The sequence below is a fragment of the Cygnus olor genome, chromosome 1 (assembly GCF_009769625.2).
Source record: "Cygnus olor isolate bCygOlo1 chromosome 1, bCygOlo1.pri.v2, whole genome shotgun sequence".
In the NCBI taxonomy this organism is placed as follows: Eukaryota; Metazoa; Chordata; class Aves; order Anseriformes; family Anatidae; genus Cygnus; species Cygnus olor.
The window spans coordinates 131,664,835-131,676,682 of record NC_049169.1 but is presented as its reverse complement, the minus strand read 5'-3'; the positions used below and the strand labels follow the sequence as shown (position 1 = coordinate 131,676,682).

General features: G+C 37.5%; 1 long non-coding RNA gene across 1 annotated transcript; it reads left to right on the top strand.

Annotated features, from left to right (window-relative positions):
- The first annotated feature begins 1,050 nt into the window (after positions 1-1,050).
- On the top strand, positions 1,051-9,736 carry LOC121058383. The gene is made up of 5 exons (XR_005814184.1): positions 1,051-1,387; positions 1,588-1,784; positions 4,413-4,554; positions 7,480-7,659; positions 8,457-9,736. It is a non-coding gene; the product is annotated as an uncharacterized LOC121058383 (long non-coding RNA).
- The last annotated feature ends 2,112 nt before the right edge of the window (positions 9,737-11,848 follow it).

Sequence of the window (11,848 nt, the reverse complement as noted above, 5' to 3'; positions counted from 1 at the left end):
AGCTTTGGAGAAAGAACAATTATTCTCTAAAAGAAGAATTCCACTCTCTGATGCAGAGATTTGGGATTTTCCAGTGCATAGGCCATGACTGTCAAAAACACAACTGTTTGTGAAGTAACGACCATCTGAGGAGCAACCTTCTAGCGCTTCAAGCTGTAAAAGCTGCAGATGGCAGGAGCATCTTAAAGGGAAATAGCTTTAAGAATGAAGTGTTTGAAGAAATCTTGTTGAGACATACCATGCTGAAGATAAATCAATGCAATCATTCCTGGAAAGCTTGGCTGACAAATTTCCCTATCACATAGTTTGTGGGGGTAGCATAAACTGTTTCCTGCATTACTCATGCAAACATTCCTGGTGATTTCAGTAAGACCCAGACTAAATCTCTGAATAAAGAAAATAAGATTCAGCCAAGACTTTTCTAGCACTTATGAAAATTCCCCAGAAATTGGGAGGAAAATTATGACTGTTTTAAGGTGGACTAGAATTTAAGACATAATGGTTGCTATGGGTTTTTCAGGAGAATTTAAAATTTGATAGAAAAAGTGTCATTCTGATTAGATTCACTAGCTGCAGAGTACAATTTCTGCAGGACTGAAGTGATTTTGGTTGGATAGGTTTTACTCCATATTATGAAAACAGCTTTCTAGCAGACAAAAATTACACATACAAGAACATAGCATAACATGATTGAATAATTATATGTCCCTGCTTCCCATGTATTAAGCTATGTAACCAGACTTTCCTTTACAAGAGAGTTAAGATCTTCAGTGAGAGTTGTATGTCACAGACAATAAATACATATACTGGGGAAGAGGTTAAGTTCATCAGGAAAACTACTTAGCAGACAGCATGGTTCTTCTTTCAAGCTTCTGTCCCTTCCAACCACTGGTGAATTACAGCAATGCTTAGGCAAAAGAGGCAGCAACCATTTATCGTTGATTGTAAAAGTATTTTTACTGCTGAAAGTATCATTCAGGACTGAAAATGTTTGGTTCACAAAGAGTTATCTGTTCTGAAGCAGTCTGGTGCCTCTGAAACACAAGCTGCCAGCAGTTCCCGGCAGCGAGCTGGACGAGGACAGCTGAGGGGAATGTCGGGAGGAGCTGAGCTCCCAGGAGACAGCACAGAGAGAAAGCATCTGGTGGTGGGGAACCATGACCTGAGCCACTGGAAACCACGGGCAGGGAGACACATCCTACTGCCTGCAGTCACGTCCTTTCCAAGGAGATCAGCAATTCTTGTTATTGACTTCCCATAGGACTTCAGTAGGCACAGAGATTTTTTCTTCTCATCCACTGAAATCAGCTGCAGAAGCAGAAAGAGTCTCTGGACCCCTTGGGAATGCTTGTTGGTGATATAAGCAAAGGCACAGAATTATACAGATGTAGGTATTAGGTCCCTTCTTGGATCAGTTTTGTTTTATTAGTCACATTTAAAGCTGCATCATGCTGGTCACTTGCCCTAAGCCACACAGTACAAATTAAGAAAGAAAAGAAAAAAAAAATGGCATTCAGGGAAAAAATCTCAGAAATAATTATTTTGGGCCAGTCAAAACTTTTTTTTTTTTTTTTTTTCCTAACATAGGAGGATGAAAAAGACAACAGATTTCCCTGTGGCATCTTTCTGTGCTTCTGCTGCAACAATTAAGTTAACGTGTCACATCTGCTATACATCCTAATGAGGGGAAATAGGAGGGATTCTGACCCAATTCATCCGAGAGCAAGAGATCTGAGATGCTCGTTTCTATAGCCCTAGAAGTAAAAGCCATTATTACAGCTGAGGTATGTGACTGGTACTTACTTTCTAGACCTTTTTTCTGTACCTGCAAGCAGTTCTCATAATTTAATTTTCTTTCCTCTTCCTATTCTAGCATCTATAATGATCTTCTTTTTCATAGAATAGCTAACCTAATAACAAACAATTGATATCTACCATATGGTTATGTGTATACACATCTCTGTATATGTCTACTAAGGCACCATCAAGTAAGGAAGGAAAAGTGGGATCACAAACTAGTCAATAAAATGAAGAAAGTGTGTCAGATTGCCAGAACTGTTTCTAAAAAGTGATAATAGTTTGAATTTTTAGACTTTCCAACTAACAGCTTTCACTTTTGAAAAATGAATCTATCCCTCAGAATAGTTAGAAAAAAAGGAAAAAGAAAAATTTGGCTCGGTTCTGACTGCAGCTCCTAAAAGGATCATTCAGCCTAATCCTGTCTTTAGGAAAAACTAAAACTGTGATGCCAAATTTTGGTTTCTAGTCTAAAAAATATATATAACATGCCAAAAATGTGTCTAAAAGAAGTAACCTGCCTGAGGTTAAAATGTTTTCCCTGATTTACAATGTTTGGTTAAAAATGTATTTAGGCTGATGACAAGCAAAGCAGGGTGTAATTTAATTTGAAAAGAAATTACTCTAATGCTGTAAAACTCACTGAGAAAAGTCAGATACATAAAAGGTGAAGACAAACGCTGACAAACCATAACTATCACAGTGCAAGAGAGTAAAACAGCTTTAAATAATGTGCATATTTTATGAGGTACTCTTTTTTATAATTCACAGTAGAAACATGTATACTTTGCAAAGTCTAATCATGGCAATCACTGCTAGTTCAGCAAAGGTTTATAAATAGCTGTATCTGCATAAAGCAACTGCAGTGGGCTTCATCCCATATAGAATTAATAAATTTACAGATGGAGCTTCTTATTCCAACACCTCTATTTAGGTGTCTGTCCTCTCCTCTGGATGTGAGTGAGGTACTTAAGTTCCAGTTTCCACTGACTGAGCTGTAGATACTGGGCTAATATCTACAATTACTTTCCATCAGCTGGCTAGCTCTTTAGATTTGGGGAAGGGGAAAGCTCCATTGCCGGAACAGGCCTTTTTGATCTCTGTTCAGACATTTTCAGGTAGTCTACGTTGCTGCAGACACTGCTACAGGAAGTCATGGACCAGATTTGCTAGCCCCCAGCTAATGCCTTTGGTGACCCAGGGCATCTCAGTTGGTTCTGTCTGCCAAAGTTTAGTTAACTGAATCTCACCTTTTGTTCACTGGGGCTACTAGAGGCTCAGTTCAGTTGCCTAAATAGAAATGGGCTAAAATAGGCCATTTAAGAGGACTCAGGATATCAGGAAAATCTGCTCAGGTCTGGCAAATGTGGGCCAAGCCTTATGGGAGACCCACATGGCGATGGACAGGCAGGCAGCCAGCAGGCAGAAAAAAGATCTCACCTAGGGCGTGTTAAAAGGCACTAGGTGGCTAAGCTGGAGCAGTAAATGTCTGATATTAAACAGCAAAGAGGAGAAGAGAAAAATGTAATCTACAGCATGTATTATAATTTTGGCACATCTGCCTTTTCCCTCTGTATAGGTTCTGGTAAAATCTACTGAGTTCAAAGGAAAATCTTTATATTTTAACAAAAACAAATGTAGGTCCAAAGAGACTGCAACACACTGAACTTAAATGGAGATCTGTGTAATAAAATGCCAGGCTAAATGTTCTGCTTTGGCAGCCCGCCTGTTATAAGTGACATGTTTGGAAGGCTTGTGTTGGCAATGCCTTGATACAGCTTCTGGGCAATTATAACAGAACCACATTTCTGTACCCAATCCTTTTGCCTATATATTCTTATGCAGAATACCTGGAAATGACACTGGCTTACTACTCTACTTACTATGTTATTTTACTGTCTTTTTCAGAAAATCTTTACAGCAACAAGAAAATTCTCCTGCCTGAGCAGGTCTCACTCCAGAAGCCTGGAGGTCCACAGGCAGAATACTACTTCTGTGTTTTGCTATACCAAATACAGTTATCTATTTTGAAAGCAAGGACAATTCTATTCTTTCAAGCAACTTCAAAACATGAACTGCTTTGCCACCTTTTGAAAAGTGTGTGTTTTTGTTGCTCTTTTTTTTTTGGTGTGTTTTTTTATTTTTTTTTTTTTTTTTTTTTTTTTTTTTTTTTGCTTATAACAAAGAGAGACATCCAAGCTAGTTTTGTGATTCCTACTGGACCATAGTGTAGTTATATTCCTCCCTTAGAAGACTCATAGAAGAAAAGTGAAAGAGCGGTCTTTGTTTAATGGTTTATTAAATGAAAACTAAATAAATAAATAAGGGGAAAAGCAGCTTGGTGCAGAAAACGCCGTCTCTGTCTCTCTCCCTAAGGCATAGATTTATAAAAAATTTATTCCAGCTCTCTGATATTTAAGCAGCTGGACAGTTTAGATCAAGTAGTATGTCTGTACTTACCTAAAATTTACAGTTTCTATCTGTCAGAAAGCAAATAAATCATTATGCGCTGCCTTACTAAATTAAATTGCTGCACTAGATTCATTTTCCTCCTTAGTCCAGATTAGATTTCTATGAATTTCACCATAAAATAGTGAATGGCATTTGTATTTTAGTACTAGTCCAGACTCGTCCAGACTCATCCAGACTCAGTTGTGAAGAATTTTGCCATCAGGAAGACCTCACACGGTCTGACTACAGATGTTCTCAAAATAGCAGATCTTCGTGCAAGTCATAACTATGCCACGGTCATACTAGGTGAGAAGAATGCATGGTTGATAACAGATACATACATTTTTAATGCTGTTTATCAAAAAGGAGTATGCCATTAGTGCATAGGGCAAAGGCTTTCAGTGGTGTTTAATAAGATCAGCTTTATACTTTACTGTGAAATTGAGATAGAATTAATTGCTGAGGACATGGTCAATGTGAGGATAAGATTGTGCCTTGCTGAAATAAGAACTGGAGGGAAGAAAATATAAAGGGAAGTACCAGCAGTATCCAAATGAAAATAGGCTTTTTAGCTTTAGTTTTTGGGAAAGTAGAATACCTTATTTTGATTTGGAGCAGATTCACCACTTGGCTAAAACTTCAGACTGAAGATCTCCTCTTGACCCATTAGAACATGATAAAAGACTTCACAGGGAGCTGAAACAGCTATTGAAATCCAAACTTCATTATCATTTACTTTCCCACAGTGATCACCCCGTAACAAGAGACAGTATCCTTGCAGGCTTTACTGCTTGCCAGGATAGCGCTGCCACCCGTGCAAGCTCCCTGCGTCACCATCCTCTAGGGGAGAATTCATGGGAGCAGAAAGTCTCACCCTGGTGAAAATCTGTCGAGATGTCTTTCAGCTCAGTTATGGTAGCCCTCTCTGCAGCACGTATCACAGTTGGAGTCAACTGGGCATCTAACTGCTCGGTGTGGGCAAAACCAGCAGCACTACTCTTGCACTCATTCATGTTCCTTTCTGTTCATTAGTTGTATCTTTATCACTTCTGAAGACTCAGTCTGACCTTCTAACACAGAAACTGAGACTGCAATAACTTGTAAAGCACCGGGAGGAAAGCCACAGCGTGCTGGTTTGTCAGACTGTAATGTCCTAACTCAGTTTCTCCTCCAGAAGGGGTGATTTCATTCCCATTATCAACATATCCTCTAAATTCGTGCTAAACTAATACTTTTGAAAACACCTCTTTTATGTAATTTTTTATATTTCACAGACTGAGTATCCCAAACTTTGTTTGAGTCCCAAATGTTATGTTCCTGTCCCTAGAGGTTTAATTTCCACTACCTGAAGCAGTAATGCCCCACCTCTGAACCACATGCATTTCATTTTTTTTTTAATTTTTTTTTCCCCTCTGTTTTTCACTTGCCAGTGCATACAAATGAAAACCTAGGTAAACCTTTTCAGGATGCTAATGGATAACTCTCAAGTTCCCACGACAGTGCTAGCAGGGTGCTAAGCTATGAGGAGAAAAGGAGGAAATTAGCCTGTCACTCTGGGAAAGCAATGCCTACTGATACAAGGAGCAGTCTAATCTCAGTAGCCTTTCCAAACAGTTTACATGAAAAAACAACAAACAGAGAGAAGGAAGAAAGAAAAGGATTTCTGTTGTAAATTGACAGGAATGACTGTATTGGGTTTCTGCTGATGAGATCTCTTTGCAGCAAAGGGTTAGAAGGAATAAAAGAGTCTTTATGCCTTATTGGGGTGAGAGAAAACGAGACATAATGATGAAGCTGAATATGTAAGCAAGCTTCTCAAAACCTATGCAAATGTTCAGAGATTTACACTTCATGTTTCTTGATATCTACCAGCTTATTTTTCTGGTAATTCTGGTGGAATTTTTTCTGTACACAGCTCAGCTATTTATGATAGTCAGAGATTATAACAACTCAATATGATATTTTAAATGCAAATGAAAAATTATTAAAAGCTAACTGGATTCTGGATAACCATACCAGTAGCATGCTTGCAAGAGCAAACTATTTTAACATGGACCATATAAATCACATTTATGTATACAATCCAAATACTTGGGATTCACTGCATTACCAGTGTGCAAAATGAAATGCATTTGAGAAATCCTTGGAATAAAGAATATATTTACTACGGATAGACAGCACAGAAGAGAGATAAACTTCTAGATGATCTTTTGGACATGTGATAAATGTTCAATTGGGAGATGGCCAAAAACCAAAGATTTAAAAAATAAAAATGCAAAATTCCTTATGTCATTCTGTAACCACATTCCTCAGAGATACAGAAAAATGTTTCTATTGGAGTACTAGCACTTATGAAAACACTACGTCAATAAAGATGTGAAACTGATTTGATGAACTGGATAACTGGTAACACAAATCTAAGAGCATAATTCTTGAATATAATTTCATAAAGCAGTGAGAATGTCAAAGAAAGTCTGAGGAGGTGACTTAAAGCTTTCAATGTAGATCATCATAACCCACACATCTCAATTCAACGTTCTGCCCTCAGGAACATGCTGGACCTGTGGTTCCACAACCTGAAGTCTCTGGCAGCAACATGGGTTGCAGGTGTTCCTATTCCTGCCTTTTTCTGAGTTCACTTAGCACAATTTGTTGAATGGATAGATTGAGAACAGTGTTAGAGAGCCAAACAGTTTAAAATAATTACTGGCACATTTTTATGGTTTGGTTTGTAGCTTTTTTTTTAGTTCAGGTCAGACTTGTGCTGAAGCATGGGACAGGATTTCCCCCAGCCACTACTGCCATTTCAAACTTTGTTTTAGAAAATTTACTAGCCTGTATGTAGAAACCTAGTATAACAAAGCTGTTGTGTTGCTAGTTGAGAAAAAAAGACACTACATTAAATAAATGCATTATAAATGGTAAAAGTTAATTATCCAGACGAATTTTACAGGTTCGAATGTCATCTTTGTCTTTTACTCTCATTCAATCACCTCCTATATTTAAACAAGAAATTTCACTCTGTAGTTGCTCATCCTTTGCTGATCTGACTGAGTTTAACCGACCAAGATAATTTTAATTGATAAGTTTTACATTATTTTTAACTCCAAGGATCTGTGTGTGACCTTCAAAAGCTAATTTTAAAACTTCAGGAAAATTTCCGCTGTATAGATATCCTCCCTGCATACCAATCATATTTCATTCATGGGAAATGTTTTCTCCTGTTTACAGCTCTGTGTAACCATACTGACTCCTGCATCTCAGAGAAAGAACATCCCACAACCACCTGTTGCTGTCCAGTCCTTTTTAGGGTACTGGACATGACAAGAATGGACCAATATCCTGTTTGGAAATGCTACTTTGGAGAACTTTTGCCAGTCATCCTAACATCTTATTTAACATGAGAAAAGTGTAAAGTATTTTATAATAATTGCAATAATTAATAAATAATTTATATGTTTTAAAACTGTTGCATAGAATTAGGTAAAAAATGTGGTTAATGACTCAATCTCAATTTTGGCAAGCTCTGTAAGGGTTTTCTACTGGTATTTCAGGTAAAATGCTCTTGGCTGTCAGTGGGGATGCTTTTCTTCTAAACAGACTAACACTCAGAAGCAGTCTTCAAAAGTTTGATCCAGAATAATTAATTCATGTCTCTTGGTAAAGAACTCTTCCCAACTGGTGTTCCCTATGATTAATAAACTTAATCAAGGTATCATTGTTACCACATCTTGCGACTGCTAGCTAACCATCAGTGTAACGTGTCTTCTGTGTAAAGATGTGTTTAGAACTGCTGGTTGGCCTGAGTCAAAGCCAAACAGAGGTCTTGCCTGCTCAGGGAGTAAACACAGATTTTTAGTAAGATAAATATAATGTCTGGCTAATGACTTGGTAGTTAGGGGTGCTACTTAAGACTATGTGAACAGAGGACTATTGGCTTTCTAGCATTAAGTCAAGTACTAACTTGTCTGTATGATTTCTCAGTAAACAAACAGAGAGTTTAAATTCTTTCCATGTCTCTTTGTTTGTCATACATATATATTAATGCTACTTAAGTGTCTTTATTAATCATCACCTTTCAAGTACCCACTATCTTTGGAACTCTGTTATGCCCAGGAATAGCTTTTTGCAACGAGTTTCAAATATGATTTCTGAAGAACATTGAAGTGTTTAATATGTTTTGATGAATTCTTTATCTTTTATTGCAGTAATTAAATCAGACAAGTGGAAGAGAATCTGCAAATGCAGAAGTTACAATAAATAGGTGATACAGCAAATAAGAGCTACTAATTCAAACCCACTCGTTGACAATGTGATGCAGATGCGAAATAAAGCAGAGCCAATGCACAGGAGGGACCAGATGGAATTCCTGCATCACAGCACAAATCGCCATGGGAAACATCTGGAAATTATCACGAAAAAAACAAACAAAGAGGTCCCCTTAACCTTTAGAGCTGGTTAATCACAAATCATTGATTGGAAGTACCTGGAGAGTAGAGGTACAGCAGATATTGTGAATGGAACTAAAAGAAGAAAGGCTATGACAGTATTTCATATCTGCTGTATTTTGGGTTGGATATAATGTCCTCAATGGGAGACTGAGCATTACCAAGATGACATTGCATCTCCAAGGCATATGTGAACAAGGCAAAAGGAAGGTGTTTGCCAAGCTTAATTAAACATATCCCAACACATTAAAACAGATAAAGCAGACAAGGCAGCATAGGGATCAAAAAGGGCTGAACAGTTCAAGTTGGATACATGGGTATCTTTAGTGCCTGTACATGGTGAACTAAATCAGCATAGATGTGAGCGTGCCTAAAGCACATGCTATGAAGGACACACATTGTGACCTTATGTCTCTGCTCCTGCCCAGGTACCTTCTGGGGCAGAGTGCTGTGCGGCTGAGGGATGCCCGTATACTGATAAGACGTTCTAGGTCCTCACTCTACATTTCAGATCATGCTCTGAAAGCCAAGCATCTGACGAATAGGCAACATCCCACACAACTTGCATATGTATTCAGCCTTCACTGGTCTTGGCCCTACACCATCTATGGTTCAGAGATTTTCTGAATGGTCCGGGAGCACACACAAAACATGCTTCTCTTGGTTTCAGTTGCACCCTGTATTATTCTGGAATTCTGGTTGTTTTTAGGGTCTGTCCCTGGCTAGACCAAAGATACCAAATGAATGCATCCAACCCAAGATCTTTTACATGAAGGAAGAAACATAGCTTTGAGTAACAACTTTTGAAAAATGTTGTGATAACCAAAATGGGAAAAATGTAGGTTTCATTTATATGGTCAACTCAAATAAAACAAATTAGGTCTCAGTGAGTCCATTATTTCTTTACCAAATTTATAGTTCCCATATGTGAGATTTGTCATGAGTATGGCCAAACAAGCCCTAACCACCCCTGGTTTAACCTGAATTTAAATGCTCTTATGTGCTTATTTTTATAGAAATAAAATCTCTTTGGGGTTACCTTATTATTTTTCTCTCCTGGCATTTTTTATGTGTGAAACATTCTGGGCTGTATACTTTAGCTTTCTTTTTCTAATTTAGCTTTAGTAATGGGGCAAGAATTACTCTATAAAACTTTGCTGAAGGAAAAAATAATGTCTAAGAAAAATATTATCTGAAGCAAAGAAATATGAAAAGTTTGAGATATGAACCACAGCTTGGGCCTGACATTGTTCTCTTTTGAAAAAAAAAATATTATAATATGAATGGTAGCAATTACATTTTAGATTGCATCAATATTCACATGACCAGAATTTGTTCTGGTTTGCTTTCTAAGTTTATTATGATGCTCAAGATTATATATCTGCTTGTGATGCATTGCCATATAATGAAATCAATAAAAATGTAATGAAGAATATTATCCTTTCTTCACCTATCTATTACAGGATTTTGTTCCAGTATGCCCTTTGCAATCTTGTAAAAAGCATGTTTATTAGTATGGAGCATTGAGACACATCATACAACAATGGCAAGAGGAGTATACGTTTTTACCTTCTCTGTTCCATTGTTTCTCAAAACCATTATCTGTCAGGAGCTGACAGGGTAACTTTAATATGTCCACAGTTAATATGCAAAGTAAAAGATGCATAAGGTTGTATTTGACAGAGACAACTTTTTCACAGAAAAGTGGATTTATTTATTTATTTATTTTATCTTCTTTAATGCTTTATTGGCTCTAATGACAGATGGGACAGGGATTAGGCAATTTTACTACCGTATTTTAAGAACGTTCTCAACAAATATTTTCAAAATATTCAACAAATATTTTCTGTCCCAAGGAGAGTTTGGTGATAGATTTGTTTCCAGGTAGTCCCCAGAAACTGTTTGCTCCTGCTCTTATCAGACATTCCTGAAAGGGAATGACCTTAGAAAGGAAGAAATGCAAACATTCCTTTTAGGAATTCAGTGAAGACTTAAAAAATTCTGAGACTTAAAAATTCTGACAAAGGAAAATTCCCCTATAAAGGTATTTGTAAACAGAGTCTAAGCAGGGAAAGTTGTCCTAGGACTCAAGGTAATAGGTGAAGACAGAGCCAATAGCACTGAGGTGCTAGAAACACCTTCATCAGTGAAATATGCAAAAGACAGAATCACAGAATGATGTGCATTGGAGGGGACCATTAATTTAATCTAGTTCCAACCTCCTGCCATGAAGCGGGGGGGGTCCAACCTGGCCCTGAACACTTCCAGGGATGGGGCATCCACAACTTTTTCCAGGGCCTCCCACCTCCTGAGTGAAGAATTTCTTCCTTATATCTAATCTAAATCTACCTTCTTTCAGTTTAAATCTATTACCCCTTGCCCTATCACTACATGCTCTTCTAAAAAGTACCTCCCCAGCTTTTCTGTTGGCCCCCTCTAGGTACTGAAAGGCCAGTATAAGGTCTCCATAGAGCCTCCTCTTCTCCAGGCTGAACAACCCCAACTCTCTCAGCCTGTCTTCACAGGAGAGATGCTTGTTTGTACTTTTTTTTTAACCTCAAAATCTGTATTCATTCACTGTGGCTGTTTTTATTATATCTCAATATGATCTTTCTACTCACTGAACATACATAAATTCTTTTGAGCTTTCTGGGATGCAAGGAAAATGTGGTCTAAAAAGAAGAAAAAAAATTTATAGCCACTGAAAATATCTGCAAGTGATTTGCTATACCATGAAGTGGATGTGGCTAAATTCAGAGTGAGTTCTTTCTGTGGTTACTAATTTCACAGGCAGTGATGGATTTTTTTTTTTCTTGTATTTTTTACCAGATTGTAGTTAATAATGCCCTAGGAAACACTGTCAAATTAGAAAATAAATCCATTATCATTACGTGTTCCCTCAACTAACAGTCAATCAAACTTCCCACACAATTCTCTCAAATCTTTCTTCTGCTCCCCCAGAAAGTTTTGGACTTGCTGAAACTTATTTTTCCCTGCAGCATAATACTGTTAAAAATAGGTCTGATTTCATTCCTTCTACTTGTAATAACTTTCTTTCCATTTGCAGGTAATATTGAAACAATCCTCTGCAGTTCACATCAAATGAAGTTTTGTGGTGCTATTTGCAATCTTTGCAGTAGAGAAAGACTAAA